Here is a 22,532-nt window from a genome sequence, read left to right on the forward strand (position 1 = left end):
AGCACAGAGCTCTTATAAAGCATAGGGACAAGTGAATGAAGATAATAGTAGTTTATCAGAATCTGTGCAAGTAGATAGAAGTGTAGCAGATAGAGCCATCTGAAGGCAGAGATAGATAGATAATTTCATTCATCTGTGTATCTCCAGTCCCACTAATAATAAGAAAGTAGAAAAAGAAATTAAGGAAACAATTCCATTCACCATTGCAATGAAAAGAGTAAAATACTTAGGAATATATCCACCTAAAGAAACTAAAGACCTATATATACAAAATTATAAAACACTGATGAAAGAAATCAAAGAAGACACCAATAGATGGAGAAATATACCCTGTTCATGGATCGGAAGAATCAATATAGTCAAAATGAGTATACTACCCAAAGCAATCTACAGATTCAATGCAATCCCTATCAAGCTACCAGCGGTATTTTTCACAGAGCTAGAACAAATAATTTCACAATTTGTATGGAAATACAAAAAACCTCGAATAGCCAAAGCAATCCTGAGAAAGAAGAATGGAACTGGAGGAATCAACCTGCCTGACTTCAGGCTCTACTACAAAGCCACAGTCATCAAGACAGTATGCTACTGGTACAAAGACAGAAATATAGACCAATGGAACAAAATAGAAAGCCCAGAGATAAATCCACACACCTATGGACACCTTATCTTCTACAAAGGAGGCAAGAATATACAATAGATTAAAGACAATCTCTTTAACAAGTGGTGCTGGGGAAACTGGTCAACCACTTGTAAAAGAATGAAACTAGATCACTTTCTAACACCACACACAAAAATAAACTCAAAATGGACTAAAGATCTAAATGTAAGACCAGAAAATATAAAACTCCTAGAGGAGAACATAGGCAAAACACTCCCAAACATAAATCACAGCAGGATCCTCTATGACCCACCTCCCAGAATACTGGAAATAAAAGCAAAAATAAACAAATGGGATCTAATTAAAATTAAAAGCTTCTGCACAACAAAGGAAAATATAAGCAAGGTGAAAAGACAGCCTTTGGAATGACAGAAAAAAAATAGCAAATGGGGCAACTGACAAACAACTAATCTCAAAAATATACAAGCAACTTATGCAGCTCAATTCCAGAAAAATACACGACCCAATCAAAAAATGGGCCAAAGAACTAAATAGACGTTTCTCCAAAGAAGACATACGGATGGCTAACAAACACATGAAAAGATGCTCAACATCACTCATTATCAGAAAAATGCAAATCAAAACCACAATGAGGTACCATTTCACGCCAGTCAGAATGGCAATGATCCAAAAGTCTATAAGCAATAAATGCTGGAGAAGGTGTGGAGAAAAGGGAACCCTCTTACACTGTTGGTGGGAATGCAGACTAAGACAGCCACTAGGGAGAACAGTGTGGAGATTCCTTAAAATATTGCAAATAGAACTGCCATATGACCCAGCAATCCCACTGCTGGGCATAGACAGTGAAGAAACCAGAACTGAAAGAGACACATGTACCCCAATGTTCATCGCAGCACTGTTTATAATAGCCAGGACATGGAAACAACCTAGATGTCCATCAGCAGATGAATGGATAAGAAAGCTGTGGTACATATACACAATGGAGTATTACTCAGCCATTAAAAAGAATACATTTGAATCAGTTCTAATGAGGTGGATGAAACTGGAGCCTATTATACAGAGTGCAGTAAGGCAGAAAGAAAAACACCAATACAGTATACTAACACATATATACGGAATTTAGAAAGATGGTAATGATGACCCTGTATGTGAGACAGCAAAAGAGACACAGATGTTTAGAATGGACTTTTGGACTCTGTGGGAGAGGGAGAGGGTGGGATGATTTGGGAGAATGGCATTGAAACATGTATACTATCATGTAAGAAATGAACCGCCAGTCTCTGTTCAATACATGATACAGGATGCTTGGGGCTGGTGCACGGGGATGATCCAGAGAGATGATATTGGGTGGGAGGTGGGAGGGGGGTTCAGGATTGGGAACTCATGTACACCCGTGGCTGATTCATGTCAATATATGGCAAAACCAATACAGTATTGTAAAGCAAAATAAAGTAAAATCAAAAAAAAATTTTTTTTAAAGAAGATTAAACAGAAAAACAAAAAGAAGCAAAATACTGGTAAAATACTTCTATCTGTGGCAAAGGGCAAAGAGCGGGGTTCTTCATGAATAATTCCAGATCTATTTTACTTAGCATCTTATAAATGATTGGAGACAGGAGTAAAGCAGTGAAATCTCACATTTTGGAAGCACAGAGCTCTTATAAAGTATAAGGACAAGTGAATGAAGATAATAGTAGTTTCTCAGAATCTGTGCAAGTAGATAGAAGTGTAGCAGATAGAGCCATCTGAAGGCAGAGATAGATAGATAATTTCATTCATCTGTGTATCTCCAGTCCCAGTCACAGGGTATGGATCTCATATTCTTGCACAAAAGTTTGTAGATAGATAGTTTTAAAAGCTAAGAAATCAAAAACTGGAAATCTAAGAGTTACGTACAAACTTAAGAGCTGTTATTCACAACTCTGAAAAGGGATGTGGGATGGATAAAATGAGTTGAGTCAGTATGCCCTGGTTACCAAGAAAGGCATGAAAATTAATTCAGTTCAATTTAGCAAACATTAAAGTATACATAAAAAGACCCAGACACAGATAGACCTGAAGTCCAAGGAGGAAAGGGGACTGGATTAAATCATTCCATTTCCACTTGTACATAACAAGACTCCTTACAACTCTAATTTTAGTTAACTATTGGTGCTTACTGTATACAATGATAAATCCCTGTTTTTGTAGTAAAGCAACTTTAGACAAGAGATAACTTAAATATATTTTGCCTCAGAGACTTCAAACGAAGGATGAGGTTGAGAGACTCTTTCCAAGTCCTGGAGGACTTGAGTGATGCCAGCAGAAAGGATAGCAGGGGAGAAGACTACTTCTCCATCAGTAAGCATTTGGATTGTATTTAGTAAGTCTCTATCATGTGTCCAGTGCCGAGGATATAAAAGTTAGAAACAATAAAGTATTACCAAAAATTCATTTAATTAAAAGATGCACCAGAACTTTCTGCTCAACAAGTATTTAATCCAATCTTAATTAGTCATTATGATGGGGAGGGAAAGGATAAAAGGAAACGAAAGAGATTTCAAGTGCAAGAGGAAATGTGAAAAATCTGATGCTGCTTCTAATGCCTACAGTATTTTTTTAATATCCTTAGGAAACTGCCTTCTCAGGTGGTGGGCATTGTATTGAGCATTATCAATTATTGCAGGCTTTCTTCATTTGAAGAAGCCTATTTATTATTTAAACCTTTAATGGAAAGTTTCACATAAATATAATAGAGCAAATAGCATAATAAATCACCATGCTGGTGTGGGTTGCCATTTTCTTCTCTGGCGGGGGTGGGTGGGGGCTCTTCCTGATCCAGGGATCAAACTCAGATCTCCAGCACTGCAGGCAGATTCTTTACCAACTAAGCTACCAGGGAAGCCCACCTGTCAGTCACCTGCAACAATTACAAACTCATAGCCAATCATACTTCATATGCCCTTGACCAATTTCTTCAACCTCAGATTATTTTGAATACAAATCTAGGCATCAATCATTTCATTTCATATAATTACAGCTTTTTGAATAACTAAAAGATAAGTACATTTTAAAATGTGACCACAATACCATTTTAATAACTTAAACAGTATAATAATTCCTTAATATCACTAACTAATCAGCATTCAAATTGCTCATATAATCTCAGTTTTTAATAGCATGTTTATTCAGATCAAGTTCCTAAAATTTGTATATATTGGAAATAGTTGATATATTTAAGGTTTTTAAAATTATCTTTGATTTATAGCTTCTATCATTATTACCTTTTACTTTTTCTTCACAAATTATTTTCTGAAGAATTCAGACTTTTTTGTCCTGAGACTTTTTCAGGCTGGATGTTGTAGGCTTTATTCCCATGGCAACATTTAGCACATTTCTCCAGCCTCTTGATTTCCCATAAACTGATAATTAGTTTTAGAGACTTCAGCAGATTCAGGTTCAATTTTTAGAAAAAATAGTATCTGAGGCTATATTTATTTAAATAAACAAATACTCAAAGGTCTTTCAGAGTCCAATGTAATGAGAAAGATGAAGTGTTCACTTGAATAATAGCCTTTTAAGGGTGTATCTTAGAAGAAATGTGACTCAAAGATTTATTTATCAATTTTACCAAAAAAAAAAAAATAGCTTTACAGACAATTCCAAGAATAGCTGCAAAGACTTTAAAAGAAAAGCTTTTTATTTTGTGTTGGAGAATAGCAGATTAACAAAAACTGTTGTGATAGTTTCAGGTGAACAGTGAAGGGACTCAGCCGTGTATATACATGCATCCATTCTCTACCAAACTCCTCTCACATCCAGGCTGCCATATAATATTGACAGAGTTAAAGCAATAGCAACATAATTTAAATATATAGAAAATAGTCCCAAAGTGATGTTAACTTTTATGAAGTAACTGTATATTTGAAAAATTAGTTCTTGTTGCTCTTGCTTTAATATATGTCATGATTCTGACTCTCAGAACTTAGTCTTTTGACAACACACAATAAATACAATAAAGCAATTAAAGAATACAAACTAATGCATGAAAAGTTACTATAAAATGTGTTTGAAAAAATTCTCACCAAAATAAGAGAGTATTTTCTGCATTGGGAAAATAAAATATATATAAAAAGTTCTATAATTAAGCCAAATTATAAAGTGGAAAAAATATAAATTGGAAAAAGTATAGCCAAAGCTAGGAAAAGATGTTTAAGGATAGAGTCATTTGATGACTTGAGAGAAAAAGAATGATAGAAAGAAAAAACAGCCATTAAAATGATTTGATTTTCATAAAAGTAAAAATGAGCAAAGAAGACTTAGTCAAACTTGAAAGCTTTTGCACAGGTAAGGAAACAAACAAACAAACAAACAAAAAGATAACCTATGGACTGGGGGAAAATATTTTCAAATAATGCAACCAACAAGAGATCAATTTTCAAAGTATACAAATAGCTCATAAAATCTAATAACAGAAAAATAAACAACTTGATCAAAATATGGGCAGAAGACTAAATAGATATTTCTCCAAAGAAGACATATAGATGTGCAACAGGCACATAAAAAGATGCTTAACTTCACTAATTATTAGAGAAATGCAAATCAAAACTACAGTAAGGTATCACCTCACACCAGCCAGAATGGCTATCATTAAAAAGTCTGAAAATGAACAAATGCTGGAGAGGGTGTGGAGAAAAGGGAACCTGTCTACACTGTTACTGGAAATGTAGATTGTTGCCATTAAGGAAAACAGTGTGTAAGGTCCTTTAAAAACTAAAAGTAGAGTTGCCATATGATCCAGCTATCCCACTCCTAGGCATATATCCAGAGAAAACTATAATTTGAAAAGATACATGCACCCCAGTGTTCATAGCAGCACTATTTACAACAGCCAAGACATGTAAGCAAAGTAAATTTGCATTGACAGATGAATGAATAAAAAGATGTGGTATATATACACAATGGAATACACTCAGTCATAAAAGAGAATGAAATAATGCTATTTGAAGCAACATGAATGGACCAAGAGATTGTCATACTAAGTGAATTAAGTCTGAAAGAGAAAGCCAAATAACATATGATATGTAGAATCTAAAATATGAAACAAATGAACTTATATTCAAAATAGGAACATAATCACAGATATAGGAAATATGTATATATATATAGTTACCAAAGGTGAAAGGGGCAAAGAGGAAAAAGGAGTTTGAGATTAGTAAATACAAACTGCTATATATAAAATAAAGAACAAGATAATAGGGAAGAATATAGAATATCCTGTGATAATCCATAATGGAAAAGAATATGAAAAAGAATATATATGTATATGTGTGTGTATGTATATATATATATATATATATACATATATATATACATATATATATACTGCACACCAGAAACACAATATTTTTTGTTTCCTTGATCACTTTTATTGTAAATTTATTTATCTCATAAAAAATAACATACAGAGTGCAAAAAGTAAGTGACTGTCCATTCCCCATTCCTGACCTTCAGTTCCCCCAATTCACTTATCTATTTCTACTAACATAATATTTTCACAACATTTTAAATCAACTATATTAAAAAAGAAAAGAAAATTACCTGATTTCCCTAAATTTGATGAATATAACAAATGTTTAGACAACTTATACCCTTGTTTAATTTTAGATTTCTATAGTTCAGACTTTGAACAGGTGCAATCCTATTTTGTTGAATATAGCAAAATTAGCAGTAAATATGATTGTATTATGAATAAACAAATTTATTATGACTTCAATAACCAATGAAAATAGGTTAGGTATCAGAAGGTTAGAAAGCATCCTTGTATGTTGATGGAATAGAATCAATCACAATAATAGAATCAGAATGTGCCAATCTGTTTATAGGATGTTATCAGTGGATTAAGCTTATCAAAAAAATTTAACAGTACTTCTCATCCAAGGACATTTCTCCATTGAGATTTTAATTATTAACACGTGTGTTTTTAAATAACACATTCTGAGAATAACAAATATGCCTTAATGAGACATGCTGATCAAAGGAATCCAAAATGTACTATATGGCAAAATACCCTGTGATTTTTCAGTGAGACTCAATGTGGTGAGATATGATTCAGCATCAAGTATAAGGTAACTTGAAAATTGCCTAATTACAGTTTTCTGTGGACAAAATAGAAAGCGTGTTTGTGCCATCTCATCTCTCTTTCTTCTTATGGGTCTTAGGAGAAAAACCTGGATTTTGTCCTAGGACATCACCTTACATTGTACTGTGGAGTAATCAAGAGCTCCCAGTATCAATCTACATAGCAGGTTTTTTAATCATAGCATTAAAAAAATACATGCCTATACTTGTGTGTGTATGTTTGATACATACAAAGCATATTTATTTGAGATGAAACTGTGACTAATAAATCTTGTGCCCCTTGGGAATTTTCCTAAGCTTTTCTCTCTGATATTTTACATGGCAAAAGATAGCAGGTGTTTAATTTATCCTGCTGACATTTGCTCAAATATATTTCCAGTAATAAAGGCAGTGTATCTTAGCTAATGCATCTTACTTGACCTACCAGCAGCATTTGGTACATATAATCATTCCCCATTTATAAAAATTCTTCCATCCTGGCTTCCAGGACACCACCCTTCTCACTTCCCTCCCATCTCCTGAGACACTCCTTTGCATTATTTTCCTGGTTTCTCCTCCCTCTGATCACAAAATATCAGAGCCCCAGGGATCAGTCCTCTGGATCTTTTCTTTATGTATACTCAGATGCTGGTGATCTAATTCAATCTAGTAACTTTAAGTATCATTTGTATGCCAAAGACTCAAATTTAGACTTCCAGTGTAGACTTTCCCTCAAACTGCCATCTTGTATTTCCAACTGTCTCTTCAGCATCTTTACTTCGATATCAAATGTGTATCTCAAATGCAATATGTCACAAAATGTATTCCTGGTTTCCAGCTCCTTCTGTTCCCCCTGCAGTCATCTCCATCTATGAAATGTAATGCCATCCTGCCAGTTGCTCAGACAGAAACGTGAGGGTCAACTTCGGCTCTTCTTTTCCTCTCAAACTCCAAATCCAATCGCTCAGCAAATCTTGTTGATTCTAGTTTCAAAATATGTTTAGAACTGACTATGTCTCTTCAAATCCTGGGACCTGGTTTATAACCATGCAGTTCCAAACTGTTGTCATCCCTCACCTGGATTAATTCAGGACCTTTCTAACTGGTCTCCCTGCTTTGAACTTTGACCACAACCCCTCCTACCTTCTTTTAATATGTCCTCAGCCATTTTGAGCCTAAGTCACGGCATGAAACTCTTCTGCTCAAACTGCTTTTGATCTTACCAAGTAAAATCAACCTGGAAGAGTGGAAAAAAAAAAAATGATAAGGTTGAGATTGAAGAGGAAATGGAACTGGGAGCAGATCACAGGGACTCTGAAGTCCTTTGCGAGAACTTTAGACTTTACTGTGGGAGCAGGGGCAACTTTTCAGTATTTTAGGTAGATAACACTTTATCACCATTTTTAGATGGTGATAGTTACCATAAGAGAACAAAAAGCAGGGGAAATCTAGTGGTAGTGGAGAGGTCATTTGTAATGATGCTCTGGGTGGGTTGATGAAAGCCCTAAATCCCATGTGGAAGCAAGCTCTATGAAGACCTGGGGGATTGTTCCAGGCAGAAAAATCAGCAAGTACAAAGGTCCTGAATTTTGAGTATGGCTTACTTATTCAAATAAACTTCAAGAAGGACAGACTTGAAACTAATCACGAATCATAATCTCTTGCCTCCCTTAGAATGTATGTTTCATGAGATTTAATAATTTTCCTTTTCACTTCCAAATCCCCAAATTAAAAAAAAATACTTCACATGATATACATGTAATACCAACTTGTTGAATACATGAGTAGATAGTGCTAAAATAAGGTGTTATTACATATACTGATTCAGATTTATTTACATTTATTTATTTATTTATTTATTACATATACTGGTCCAGATTTTCAGTGACCTGAGTTCATAATTAATAACTCTCAGTTATCCCAGAATCCACTGACTTTTACATGGCATGAGCTAAAAAGAATAAATAATGAAGGGTTAATACAGCCACAATAGGGTAAGTGGAGATGTGCCTGCAAACGGGTCTCTCTGCCCGGGCTGAACGTGCTTGCAAATGAGGCATTCTGCCAAGGAGTCTGGACACAGCCTTGAGTTTAATGGTCCCTTGCAAAAGAGGGAGCATTCCTTTCTTGTGATAAGAAGAAAAAAAAGGGCCCTGGACAGACTCTGCAGTAGACAGGGATTTCACTCCCCTTGCTGTACGATAACATGTATGCACCTGCGCTGTACTGAAAAGGCTTATTCATGCAGTCTGGAATTCTGCCCAGGGGGCTTTATAATAATAAACCACAAATTGTTTGTGCAGTTCTGTTCCTCCGGCCAGAGTGTGTATTGTCTGTCTCTTGTGTATCTCGTGTGTTTTGTCTTTGTGTCATTTCACTCGCAACAAAAGAATTCTATGAGTATATGTAAGAAAAGTCCTTTCCTGACCACCACAGTCCCATCAATCTGGATAAGGTACCCCTTCTCTGTGTATTATTGCATTGTCTATTATACTTGTCTTAACACTTATTATATGCTGCTGCTGCTGCTGCTGCTGCTGCTAAGTTGCTTCAGCTGTGTCCAACTGTGCTGAGTGCTCAGTTGCATCAGACTCGTTGTGACCCCATGGACTGTAGTCCAACAGGCTCCTATGTTCATGGAATTCTCCAAGTGGGTTGCCATTTCCTCCTCCAAGGGATCTTCCTTACCCAGGAATCAAAGCTACATCTCCTGTATTGGTGGGCAGATTCTTTACCACTGCGACACCTGGAAAGTCCCATGGACAGAAGAAGCTGGTGGGCTACAGTCCATGGAGTCACAAACAGTCAGACACAACTTAACAGCTAAGCAACAACCACAACAACTGACAGACCACCGATTGAATAAACACGTATTGAATCCTCACACTGAATGTGTTTGTCTCTAGTCCCACTAATGAGATTTTAGGGTTAAATAAGTAGATTCTTCTTCCCTGCTCAAGAAAGACACAAGAATCAAGCAGTGAGTGAGAGTTTTAAGTGTCAGTTTTTGTAGAGACGTATAAAAAGGAAGAAGGAAATGGCTACCCACTCCAGTACTCTTGCCTGGAAAATCCCATGGACAGAGGAGCCTGGTAGGCTACAGTCCATGGAGTTGCAAAGAGTCAGACACGACTGAGAGACTTTACTATAAAAAGGAAAAACACTGAAATGATGGATGACTGAGGATGTGAACAAATGGTCATGATATGTGTTTAACACTAAGTTTAATATATACAGTACTCACTCAACGACTCATTACAGATGAACAGCAATTGCTTTCAGTCTGTGTGGAAAGTGTCCTTCTTATTGCATGACAGAGAGAACCTGCTTTCTGCAAACAGAAAGCTTCAAATCTGAGTGCTTTCACAAGAGAGAAGGCAGACATGTGCAGTGCGTGCGAAGTCTCTTCACTCATGTCCAACTCTTTGCGACTCTATGGACTATAACCCATTAAGCTCTTCTGTGCATGGGATTCTCCAGGTAAGAATGCTGGAGTGGGTTACCATGCCCTCCTCCAGAGGATCTTCCTGACCCAAGGATTGAACTTGCATCTCTTATGTCTCCTGCATTGGAAGGCGGGTTCTTTCCCACTAGGGCCAGATGTGCAGTATCTGATCCCACACATTGCATCAGGTAAACTCATAAATCTCTTCTTAGCAGGAATGGTAAAGGGGTAGAGAAAGTCTAGGATTGATAATTATCTTCTCCTTGGAAATACGAAAAATAGGGGAAACTTGACTCATCCAATTTCCAATACCCACTGAACCATAAATCATGAATGTGTCTCGCATTCTCCATTTAAGTCCCTGTGCTTAAGATAAACTCTCAGATATAGAAAATGAATTGGATCTATATATCTATATCTATATACATAAAACAAGCTCTTAAAAGATCATTCCCAAGAATCATATATTATCCCCCCTCCCAAAAAGAAAAGAATAAAACAACCAAATTATCCAGAGGAGGCAGAGGCAGGATAGATAAAATATGCTTAAGCATCTTGCTTGCTTTCTGCTGGGCCCAGTAAAAATTTCCAGAACTTATTTTTATGTCTGCCTCCCTCTGTCTCCTGTACAAAAATAAATAAGAGGCAGTGATCAAGACCATACCCAAGAAAAAATTATGTAAAAAGGCAAAATGGTTGTCTGAGGAAGCCTTACAAATAGTTGAGAAAAGAAGAGAAGCAGAAGGCAAAGGAGAAAAGGAAAGATATACCCATTTGAATGCAAAGTTCCAAAGAATAGCAAGGAGAGATAAGAAAGCCTTCCTCAGTGATCAGTGCAAAGAAATAGAGGAAACCAACAGAATGGGAAACTCTAAAGATCTCTTCAAGAAAATTAGAGATACCAAGGGACTATATCATGCAAAGATAGGCACAATAAAGGACAGAAATGGTATGGACCTAACAGAAGCAGAAGATATTAAGAAGAGATGTCAAGAATACACAGAAGAACTATACAAAAAAGATCTTCATGACCCAGATAACCACAGTGGTATGATCATTCTCCTAGAGCCAGACATCCTGGAGTGTGAATTCCAGTGGGCCCTAAGAAAGCATCATTATAAACAAAGCTAGTGGAGGTGATGGAATGCCAATGGAGCTATTTCAAATCCTAAAAGATGATGCTGTGAAAGTGCTGAACTCAATATGCCAGCAAATTTGGAAAACTCAGCAGTGGCCAAAGGACTGGAAAAGGTCAATTTTCATTCCAGTCCCAAAGAAAGGCAATGCCCCAAAATGCTCAAACTACCACACAATTGCACTCATCTCACACACTAGTAAAGTAACGCTCAAAATTCTCTAAGCCAGGCTTCAACAGTACATGAACTGTGAACTTCCAGATGTTCAGGTTGGATTTAGAAAAGGCAGAGGAACCAGAGATCAAACTGCCAACATCTGAAGGATCATCAAAAGAGCAAGAGAGTTCCAGAAAAACATCTACTTCTGCTTTATTGACTATGCCAAAGCCTTTGACTGTGTGATCATAACAAACTGTGGAAAATTCTTCAAGAGATGGGAATTCCAGACCACCTTACCTGCCTTCTTTCTAATATAAACCCTTACATAATTATGATTATGTAATTTATATTAGAAAAATATTTTAATTTAAATTGAATAATTAGATCCCATTAGTGAAAAATATCTCTAATGAAATATCAAAAAAAAATGCTCTTTTTCCTATATTTGAACCAGTAAAAGCTACAAAAAAGTGTTAGTTATCCTGAAGGTTAACTAAAACAAATAAATTATCCTCCTTGAATTATCAGAAAATTTTATGCAATTTACTTAACTTACAATTGTAAATCAGTACCAGAGCCCTTATTTAAAAACAGCAAAACAAATAAACACTAAAAAATACTCAGATTTGTTAATTTTGTATATACAGTGATGGAGTTCATTTTATAAATATTAACATACTGTTTCAAAACTTGTACAAAAACTTCATTCAAAAGATCATTTAAATGATATCATAAAACATGGAAGAAATTTGTGAAGAAACAAAAAGCAAAGGGGGAACTTAGAGCTGACATCTTAGTTGCTCATGAATTCGCAAGATTCCTTAATAGAACTGATGCCCATTTTATCATGACCTATGCTTGACTAAGCTAACAATAGCAGGAAAATATGCACAGTATTTCCAAAAGTTTGGGACTGTTGTTAAATAAATAATTTATTTGCCTTTTTTAATTATAATTTTTCACCAAGTGAAATAATTTATTAGGACTTTGTATCTATCAGAAAGTTTGTAAATAGAAGATACAAATACTGTTATCTCTTTACATGCTTTATTTCCATGATGAAACTCAAAATAAATGTACCACAGTGTTCACCTAGTTATATTAACATTATGGGAAGGAAAAATGGCTATGGTGGGTGTAAGCTGATATTCTAAATTGTGCTGAGTTCAGAACTGGCCCATTTGGCAATTTCATAAAATGGGCTTTACAGCTTTATACTAGGCAAGAATGGCCCATTATTCCTGGGCCTCAGGTTAAAAGCAAACTTTCCAGTCTTCATCTTAACCTTCTCTAAATTTTAAAGGATATGGTCATACTTTACTTTTTTTTTTATACTCAAATAGCACTTGTAAGCTTATATAGTTGAATAATTATAATGTTATAACTGAATAAATCAACTATTATTTGTGAGTCAAAAAAACCTTTTACTTTCATTTTCTTTGTTTTAATCCTAAAACTTCCTCTCAATCCATTTCTAAATAAAAGCTAACCCCAAACGGACTTTGCAAAAGGATTTGAACTTTGTAAAAAATGAATAATGTAAACTTTGCCTTGGAGCACAATAGAGATACAGGCAGTTTTATTGGGAGATCAATGATTTAATTTCTAATACATCCAATATACATGCCCTCATTACCGAATTAGTCAGTGAAGAGACAATGAGAAGTCAGACTACACGTGTATACCATAATAAGACCAATAATGTTTTCAAATGTCTCAGCATACATAACCCTTATATTCAAAATGAAGTCTTATAACACAGAGTGCAGGAAATCTAAACTTTTTCACTCTGTATTGATGGCTTTGATGTAGGAAGCTAACAATTTTTCTTAATGACCTCAGATTCTGAGCTCATGAGTCCCACACATCAGTAATAACAGAGATGATCTGCATTGATGAAGTAAGAGGGTAATTTTCTTCCTAAGTCTGTGGTGTGCTTAGATGGGTCTTACCTCCTTTAATTAAAGGTCTTACCTCCTTTAATCCTCCTATGCCACCTTTATCATTTCCTATATACTTTCATCTGTAAAGGCTCTCAAAAATCCTAGAAAAAAATGCATCAATATATTTAATATATATTCTATATTTTCTGTCAATATAAATTTTTAAAAAATGAGATCAAGTTAAATAAAAAGGGCAGCCACTAAGAGATCCAAAATTTACAAATTTGTCATCTTGAGGGGATTTTGTACTTATGAGACTCAAACGTAGTTTTATGCTATTGAATTAGTAGAGCATAGGTTAGCATTTTTGAGCTCCTTTTGTCTTTCCTCTAGCTGATAGTCCTTTTCTCTATTGCATATATTTAAGTCATGCTTGCGTCTACAGTCGCATCAGTTGCTTTGAACTCTTTGCGATCCTATGCACTGTAGCCTTCCAGGCAACTCTGTCCATAGGATTCTCAGGCAAGAATACTGGAGTGGGCATTATCAGAGAAATGCAAATCAAAACCACAATGAGGTACCATTTCACACCAGTCAGAATGGCTGCGATCCAAAAGTCTACAAGCAATAAATTCTGGAGAGGGTGTGGAGAAAAGGGAACCCTCTTACACTGTTGGTGGGAATGCAAACAAGTACAGCCACTATGGAGAACAGTGTGGAGATTCCTTAAAAAACTGCAAATAGAACTGCCTTATGAGCCAGCAATCCCACTGCTGGGCATACACACTGAGGAGACCAGAATTGAAAGAGACACGTATACCCCAATGTTCACCACAGCACTGTTTATAATAGCCAGGACATGGAAACAACCTAGATGTCCATCAGCAGATGAATGGGTAAGAAAGCTGTGGTTCATATACACAATGGAGTATTACTCAGCCATTAAAAGGAATACATTTGAATCAGTCCTAATGAGGTGGATGAAACTGGAGCTGATTATACAGAGTGAAGTAAGGCAGAAAGAAAAACACCAATACAGTATACTAACACATATATATGGAATTTAGAAAGATGATAACGATAACCCTGTATGCGAGACAGCAAAAGAGACACACATATATAGAACAGTCTTTTGGACTCTGTGGGAGAGGGAGAGGGTGGGATGATTTGGGAGAATGGCATTGAAACATGCATAATACCATATAAGAAACAAATCACCAGTCTAGGTTCGATGCAGGATATAGGATGCTTGGGGCTGGTACACTGGGATGACCCAGAGAGATGATATGGGAAGGGAGGTAGGAAGGGGGTTCAGGATTGGGAACTCGTGTACACCGGTGGCAGATTCATGCTGATGTATGGCAAAACCAATACAGTATTGTAAAGTAAAATAAAAAAATATAAAATTTAAAAAAAAAAAAAGATTACTGGAGTGGGTTGCCATGCCCTTCTCCAGAGGATCTTCCCAACCCAGGGATGGAACTCATGTCTCCCGCAGCTCTTGTATGGCAGGGGGATTCTTTACCGTTGAACCACCAGTGAAGCCCACATATATGTAAGTCAATGTGGTTTAATATCAGCTAAATCTAGCAGAAATACTTTGAACATCTAGAAGATGCCACAGCAACACCATGAGTATACATTGTTTTTGTCTCAAAAATACTTAATATTTAGCATAACACAAAATATTGTCTCCCTGCTGCCAAAAACAACTATAAAAGTTGGACATAACATAAAAAGCAACTTTCTGAAAGTACCAGAGAACAACAAAAATAAGTTCTTCAAAAGTGCATTAATAACTTGAGAAAGAAATATGGTAGCTACACCGGGGTAAGTAAGTGGCAGTTCAGTTCAGTTGCTCAGTTGTGCCTGACTCTTTGTGACCCCATGAACCACAACACGGCGAGGTCTCCCTGTCTATCACCAACTCCCGGAGTTTCCCAAACTCATGTCCATTAAGTCGGTGATGCCATCCAGCCATCTCATCGTCTGTCATCCCCTTCTCCTCCCACCCTCAATCTTTCCCAGCATCAGGGTCTTTTCAAATGAGTCAGCTCTTCACATCAGGTGGCCAGAGTATTGGAGTTTCAGCTTCAACATCAGTCCTTCCAATGAACACCCAGGACTGATCTCCTTTAGAATGGACTGGTTGGATCTCCTTGCAGTCCAAGGGACTCTCAAGAGCCTTCTCCAACACCACAGTTCAAAAGCATCAATTCTTCTGTTCTCAGCTTTCTTTATAGACAAACTCTCACATCCTTACATGACTACTGGAAAAAACATAGCCTTGACTAGACAGACATTTGTTGACAAAGTAATGTCTCTGGTTTTTAATATTCTGTCTAGGTTGGTCATAACTTTCCTTCCAAGGAGTAAGCATTTTTTAATTTCATGGCTGCAGTCACCATCTGCAGTGATTTTGGAGCCAAATAAATACATAAAGTCAGCCACTGTTTCCACTGTTTCCCCATCTATTTACTAGGCATTTAACCTTGAACTAAATTCAGTCCACACTATTTACACAGTGGCATCAAAGATGTTTGTGTTAAAGTCTACAGCATTTCTAACCTGGAGAAAATACTGAAACTAGAAAACCATAAATGCTGAAGACAGTGGGGGGATCCCCAAATGGAAAGAATCAGAGAGGGGGATCCTCAAACTTTTTCAATTCTCAGACAGTCTCTAACCCAAGCAGGCACAGAATAGACTCAAAGCAACTCAGCTAAAGACAAAAGATCTAGACTTAGATAAAAGATGCCACCCAAGAGGCAGAGTTTGCAGTTCAATTCCAGCCAAAACAAATTGACCCTATAGGACAAAGGAAATGCTCACTGGAGAAAATACACACTCCAGAATCTCCAAAGCATAACATTCATAATGTCCAAAATACCATCCAAAATTAACTGAAATAAAGAGAACCAAGAAAATGAAACCCTTTCTCAAGAGGATAGAAAATCTATTCAGTCTGACAGCTAAATAAACTAGATATTGAAACAAATGGATGTGGATCATAAAGAAGTTGTTATAATTGCTCTCTGAACTAAAACAAAACATGTTTCCAATAAGTAAAAATATAAGCAAAATAATAGAAAGCATCAGCCAAGAAATAGAAACAATGAAATCTAATGAATGAAATAGAAATTCCAATATAAAATTCTGAAATAAAAATAGAATAAACTTGAGACCAAAAAAAAATAAAAAGGACAAAAAACCCCATCCAATATAAGAAAGAGGAAAGATTAAGATAGATAGATAGATAGGCAGATAATGGGATATTATTCAACCACAAAAATGAAGAAAATCTTGACGTTTTCATCAATGTGGATGGAGCCAAAGACTTGCGCTAAGTGAAATAAGTCAAGCAGAGAAAGATTAATACTGTGCAATCTCACTTATATGTGCAGTATGAAAAGTCAAGCCCAAATAACCAGAGACTATACCAGTGATTATCAGGGTCTGGGGCAGATTGAGGTGATGGAAAATGATGAGAAGCTGTTTAAAGGGTAAAAATTTTCCATTATAAGATCAATAAATCCTGGAAATCTCATGTAAAACATGATGATGAAAATTATTAACATGTATACTTGAAATTTGCTAAGAGAGTAAATCCTAAATGTGCTCATCACACCAAAAGAAACAAAAAAATGAATTATGTGAGGTGACAAACGGAAAAATGAACTTGATTGTGGTAACCATTTCAAGTGTATATGTCTATCTAACCATTATGTTGTCCACTTAAAACATATACAATTTTTATTTGTCAATTATACCTCAATAAATGGGGGGAAAAGGAGGAAAGCGAAAATAAAGGCATTTTCAGGGAATCAAGAGATACAAATCTACAGTACAATAGATACTAAAGGAAATTTTTCAGTCTAAAGGAAGGTGATACCAGATTGAAACTAAGATTCCCAAAAAAGAATAAACAGCTGCTAAATATCTGGGTAAATGGTAAATATGGAAATGGTAACAATCTGGATAAGTGCAAGTTACTTTTCATGTTGCCTTTTACAAATCTGTTTTTTTGTAAATCATGCAATGTTTAATACAAAACTTAAAATATTTTCTTTTAGGATTTTAAAATGTATTTAGATAATATGGATACATTTTTACTATACAGATTATATACACATATATGTATATATTTATCAACTGAAAAAGGAAGAAAAATGGATCTATGTGTTTGCAAGATGTCTGTAATTTATCTCAAGTAACATGTGTTAACTGTAAGTGGTCTATGAAAATTTAATGATGTATGTTGTTAATCTATAAGGCAATAATTTAAAATGTAGAAATATAACTCAAAGTTTTCCAGGAAATTTTAAGTGGAATTCTTTAAAAAATCCAAAGGCAATTTTTTTTTAAATAAGGAACAAAGGAACAGAGAAGCAAAACTAAAAAAGGCAAGTAAAATAATATTAAAATATTAGACTCAACTATGAAAATATTAATTATTACATTAAAAGTTAACTAGATGCTTTTTTAAAAATCCTGCTTATATTCTGCCTACAAAAGACATACTTTAAGCAGCGGTCCCCAATCTTTTTGGCATCAGGTACCAATTTCGTGGAAGATAAATTTTCCACAGACCATGGGGTGGGGATGGTTTTGGGTTGATTCAAGTGCATTACATTTATTGTACACTAGCTCATTATATTACATCAGCTCCACCTCAGATCATCAGGCATGAAACCCCAGAGGTTGGGGACACCTGCTTTAAGATATAAAGCTAGATTGGATATAAGCAAATGAATGGAAAAGATATACCATGCATATATATGTATATATATATGTCAAAGAAAGTAGATCTTAAGACAAAAAGAAGGGCACTTGATAATACAGCCTCAATCAGGAAAAGATAACAATCATAAATATACAAGTACCTAATAACATAAGCTTAAAATATGTAAGAACTGAACAGAATTGAGGAGAAAATTATAACATTTCACAATTTTACATGAAGATTTTAACACTCATTTTCTACACAATTTATTAAATAATTAGGCAAAAATTAACAGACATGAAAAATCTGAACAGCACTATCAAATATCTTGACTGAATTAACATTTATAAGACTCTACATCCCAAAATAGGAGAACAACATCCTTTTCAAATGCATGGGTACATTTACTAGGATAACTATATTTTGAGTAATAAGAAAAGCCTCCATAAATTTTAAAAAGTTTAAAAACAAACAAAATATATTCTCTAACTCTGAGGTAATTAAAACCCAGCAATAATGTTTCCAGAAAAAATCCAGATGTTTGGAAATTAAACAACATATTTTAAATAAATATTGCATTGAATAAAAAATTAAATGATAAATGATAATAAAAATATATCAAAATGTATAAGCTGTAGCTAGAACAATGTTTCTAGGGAAATGCTTAGCACTAAAAACCTACATTAGGGGGAAAAAAGTCTGATATGAAGGACCTAAACTTGTATTCTAAGAGACTAAAAAACAAATTAAATTAAGCCCAAGACATGCAGAAATTCAGAAATAAATATAAGAGCGGAAATCAATGAAATAGAAAGCAAAAACAATAGATATAATCAATGAAAGTAAAATATTTGGTGGGAGGGGAATCAGTGAAATGAATGTTTAACCAGAGGGAGAAAGATAAAGAAAAAAGAAGGGAAGAAAGGAGGGAAGGACGGAGGGAAGAAGGAAGGAAGGAATGATAAGGCATATATTACTATCAACAGGAATCAAGAGCCTTCAGACTAAAGACAATAAAGTAATACAGTGAAAAATGTTATGGCAATAAATCAAAATGGACACATTCCTTAATGATACAAGTTACCAAAGTCATCGAAGAAAAAGCAGAAAACTTGTATTGTCCTATATAAATTTTAAAAATTGAATTCATAATTAATATTCTCCTCTATCCAACACATACACACTTGCACAATTCCTTAGGCTCAGATTATGCCATTGAAAGTTTTTTCCAAACATTTAAGAAATTTCAATCCTACACTTTCAAGAAAGAGAAAAGGGAATGATTCTAAATCACTTTATGAGGTTAATGTTATCTTGATTTCAAAAGTACATAAAGACACCACAGGAAAAGAAAACCACAGACTGATGTCCCTCATGAATACAGCTACAAAAAATTTCAAAAAAATTAGCAAATTAAATCCAATAAAAATGCAAAAAGAAGAATTCATTGTAATGATGTGGAAGTCGATCCTGAGAATTCAAAGTTGGTTTAATGCTTAAGAAACCAATCAATATAACTCACCATAATAAAGGATAAAACATATGATCACTTCAGTGGATGCAGAAAATGGATAACTTTATTTTTAAATTTATATGGAAATGCAAAAAAGACCAAGAAAAAACAAAATAATTTTGGAAAGTAAGAACAAAGTTGAAGCACTTACATTGACTAATTTTAAAGCTTACCCTAAAGATACAGTACTCAAGAAAATAAGATCTTGATATAAGGGTAGACCAATTCATCGATGGAACAGATTAGAGGGCCCAGAAATAGACCCACGTGAATACAATAAATTGATTTTGACAAAGGTGATAAGTTAATTAACTGAGAAAAACATATTCTTTCAACAAGAGACGCAAGAATAATTGGTTATCTTTTTTCTTGTTTGTTTTATCTTTTTTATAATTTTGCATTTATATGTTGAGCTTTCATTTTAATAATTTGAAAGTGTCCTTCTCTTTGCTTTGAAAGAATATTTAAAACGAGTGAACTAGATTTATTTGTTTTCTATTGCATTTAGATTTCCTTATGTGTTACTGTTATGTTTATTTCTTTCCAGTCGTACTGAAATATAATTGACATACAGCACTATATGAGTTTAGGATGTACAGCATAATGGTGTGATTTACATACATCATGAAATGATTACACTACTGAATATGGGTTTGGAAAAAGATAAACTTTAACCTCCTCAGCAAATGCAGAACTTAAGTCAAAATAGGTAGTAAACTAACCTTATGAAACTTCAAAAGAAAGCGTAGGAGAAAATCTATGTGACATCAGGTTGTTCAGTCACTCAGTTCAGTTCAGTTCAGTTCAGTCGCTCAGTCGTGTCTGACTCTTTGCGACCCCATGAATCGCAGCACACCAGGCCTCCCTGTCCATCACCAACTCCCAGAGTTCACTCAGACTCACGTCCATCGAGTCCGTGATGCCATCCAGCCATCTCATCCTCGGTCGTCCCCTTCTCCTCCTGCCCCCAATCCCTCCCAGCATCAGAGTCTTTCCAATGAGTCAACTCTTCGCGTGAGGTGGCCAAAGTACTGGAGTTTCAGCTTTAGCATCATTGCTTCCAAAGAAATCCCAGGGTTGATCTCCTTCAGAATGGACTGGTTGGATCTCCTTGCAGTCCAAGGGACTCTCAAGAGTCTTCTCCAACACCATAATTCAAAAGCATCAATTCTTCGGCGCTCAGCCTTCTTCACCGTCCAACTCTCACATCCATACATGACCACAGGAAAAACCATAGCCTTGACTAGACGGACCTTAGTCAGCAAAGTAATGTCTCTGCTTTTGAATATGCTATTTAGGTTGGTCATAACTTTTCTTCCAAGCAGTAAGCGTCTTTTAGTTTCATGGCTGCAATCACCATCTGCAGTGATTTTGGAGCCCGAAAAAATAAAGTCTGACACTGTTTCCACTGTTTCCCCATCTATTTCCCATGAAGTGATGGGACCGGATGCCATGATCTTCTTTTTCTGAATGTTGAGCTTTAAGCCAACTTTTTCACTCTCCTCTTTCACTTTCATCAAGAGGCTTTTTAGCTCCTCTTCACTTTCTGCCATAAGGGTGGTGTCATCTGCATATCTGAGGTTATTGATATTTCTCCCTGCAATCTTGATTCCAGCTTGTGTTTCTTCCAGTCCAGCGTTTCTCATGATGTACCCAGTTCTGTTCAACTCTTTGTGACCCCATGGACTGCAGCATATCAGGCTTGCCTGTCTTTCACTGTCTCCCAGAGTTTGCTCAAACTCATGTCCTTTGAATCAGTGATGCCATTCAACCATGTAATCCTCTGTCTTTCCCTTCTTCTCCTGCCTTCAATCTTGCCCAGCATCAGGGTCTTTTCCAATGAGTTGACTGTTTGTATCTTCCAAGGAGCAAGCATTTTTTTCATTTCATGGCTTTAGTCACAATCTGCAGTGCTTTGGACCCCAAGAAAATAACATTCTGTCATTCTTTCTGTTTTTCCCCATCTTTTTGCCTTGAAGTGATGGGGCCGGATGCCGTGATCTTAGTTTTTTGTATGTTGAGTTATAAGCCAGCTTTTCACTCTCCTCTTTCACCTTCTTCAAGAGGCTCTTTAGTTCCTCTTTGTTTTCTTCCATTAGGGTGGAGTTATCTGTATATATAAGGTTATTGGTATTTCTCCCGGCAATCTTGATCTAGGTTGAAATTCACCCAGCCTGTTATTTTGCATGATGTATTTTGCATGTAAGTTGAATAAGCAGGGTGACAATATACAACCTTGATGGACTCTTTTCCCAATTTTGAACCAGCCCATTGTTCCATGTCCAGTTCGGACTGTTGTTTCTTGACCTGCATACAGGTTTCACAGGAGGCAGCTCAAGTGTCAGGTATTCCCATCGCTTTAAGAATTTTCAAGTTTTCTTGTGATCCACACTGTAAAAACTTTAGCATAGTCAATGAAGCAGAAGTAGATGTTTTTCTGGAATTCCTTTGCTTTTTCTAAGATGCAATGAATATTGGTAATTTGATCTCTGGTTCCTCTGCCTTTTCTAAATCCAGTTTATACATCTGGAAGTTCTCGGTTCACTTATTGTTAAAGCCTAGCTTGAAGAATTTTGAGCATTACCTTTCTAGAACTCACAAATGAGTGTAATTGTCCAGTAGTTTGAACATTCTTTGGCATTTCCCATCTTTGGGATTAGAATAAAAACTGACCTTTTCCAGTCCTGTGGCCACAGATGAGTTTTCCAAATTTTCTGGCATATTGAGTGCAGCACTTTAATGGTATCATCTTTTAGGATTTGAAATAGCTCAGCAGGAATTCCATCACCTCCACTACCTTTGTTTATAGAAATGGTTCTTAAGGTCCACTTGACATCAGGTTAGGCAATGAATTTTTAAGCAGCACCCAAAAAACATAAAATGTTTTAGAAGAATATGTGATAAAATAAACATCAATTTTAAAGCTCTTTCTGAAAGCCATTCTTACCAGAA

This window comes from Ovis canadensis, chromosome 1, assembly GCF_042477335.2.
Source record: "Ovis canadensis isolate MfBH-ARS-UI-01 breed Bighorn chromosome 1, ARS-UI_OviCan_v2, whole genome shotgun sequence".
NCBI lineage: Eukaryota > Metazoa > Chordata > Mammalia > Artiodactyla > Bovidae > Ovis > Ovis canadensis.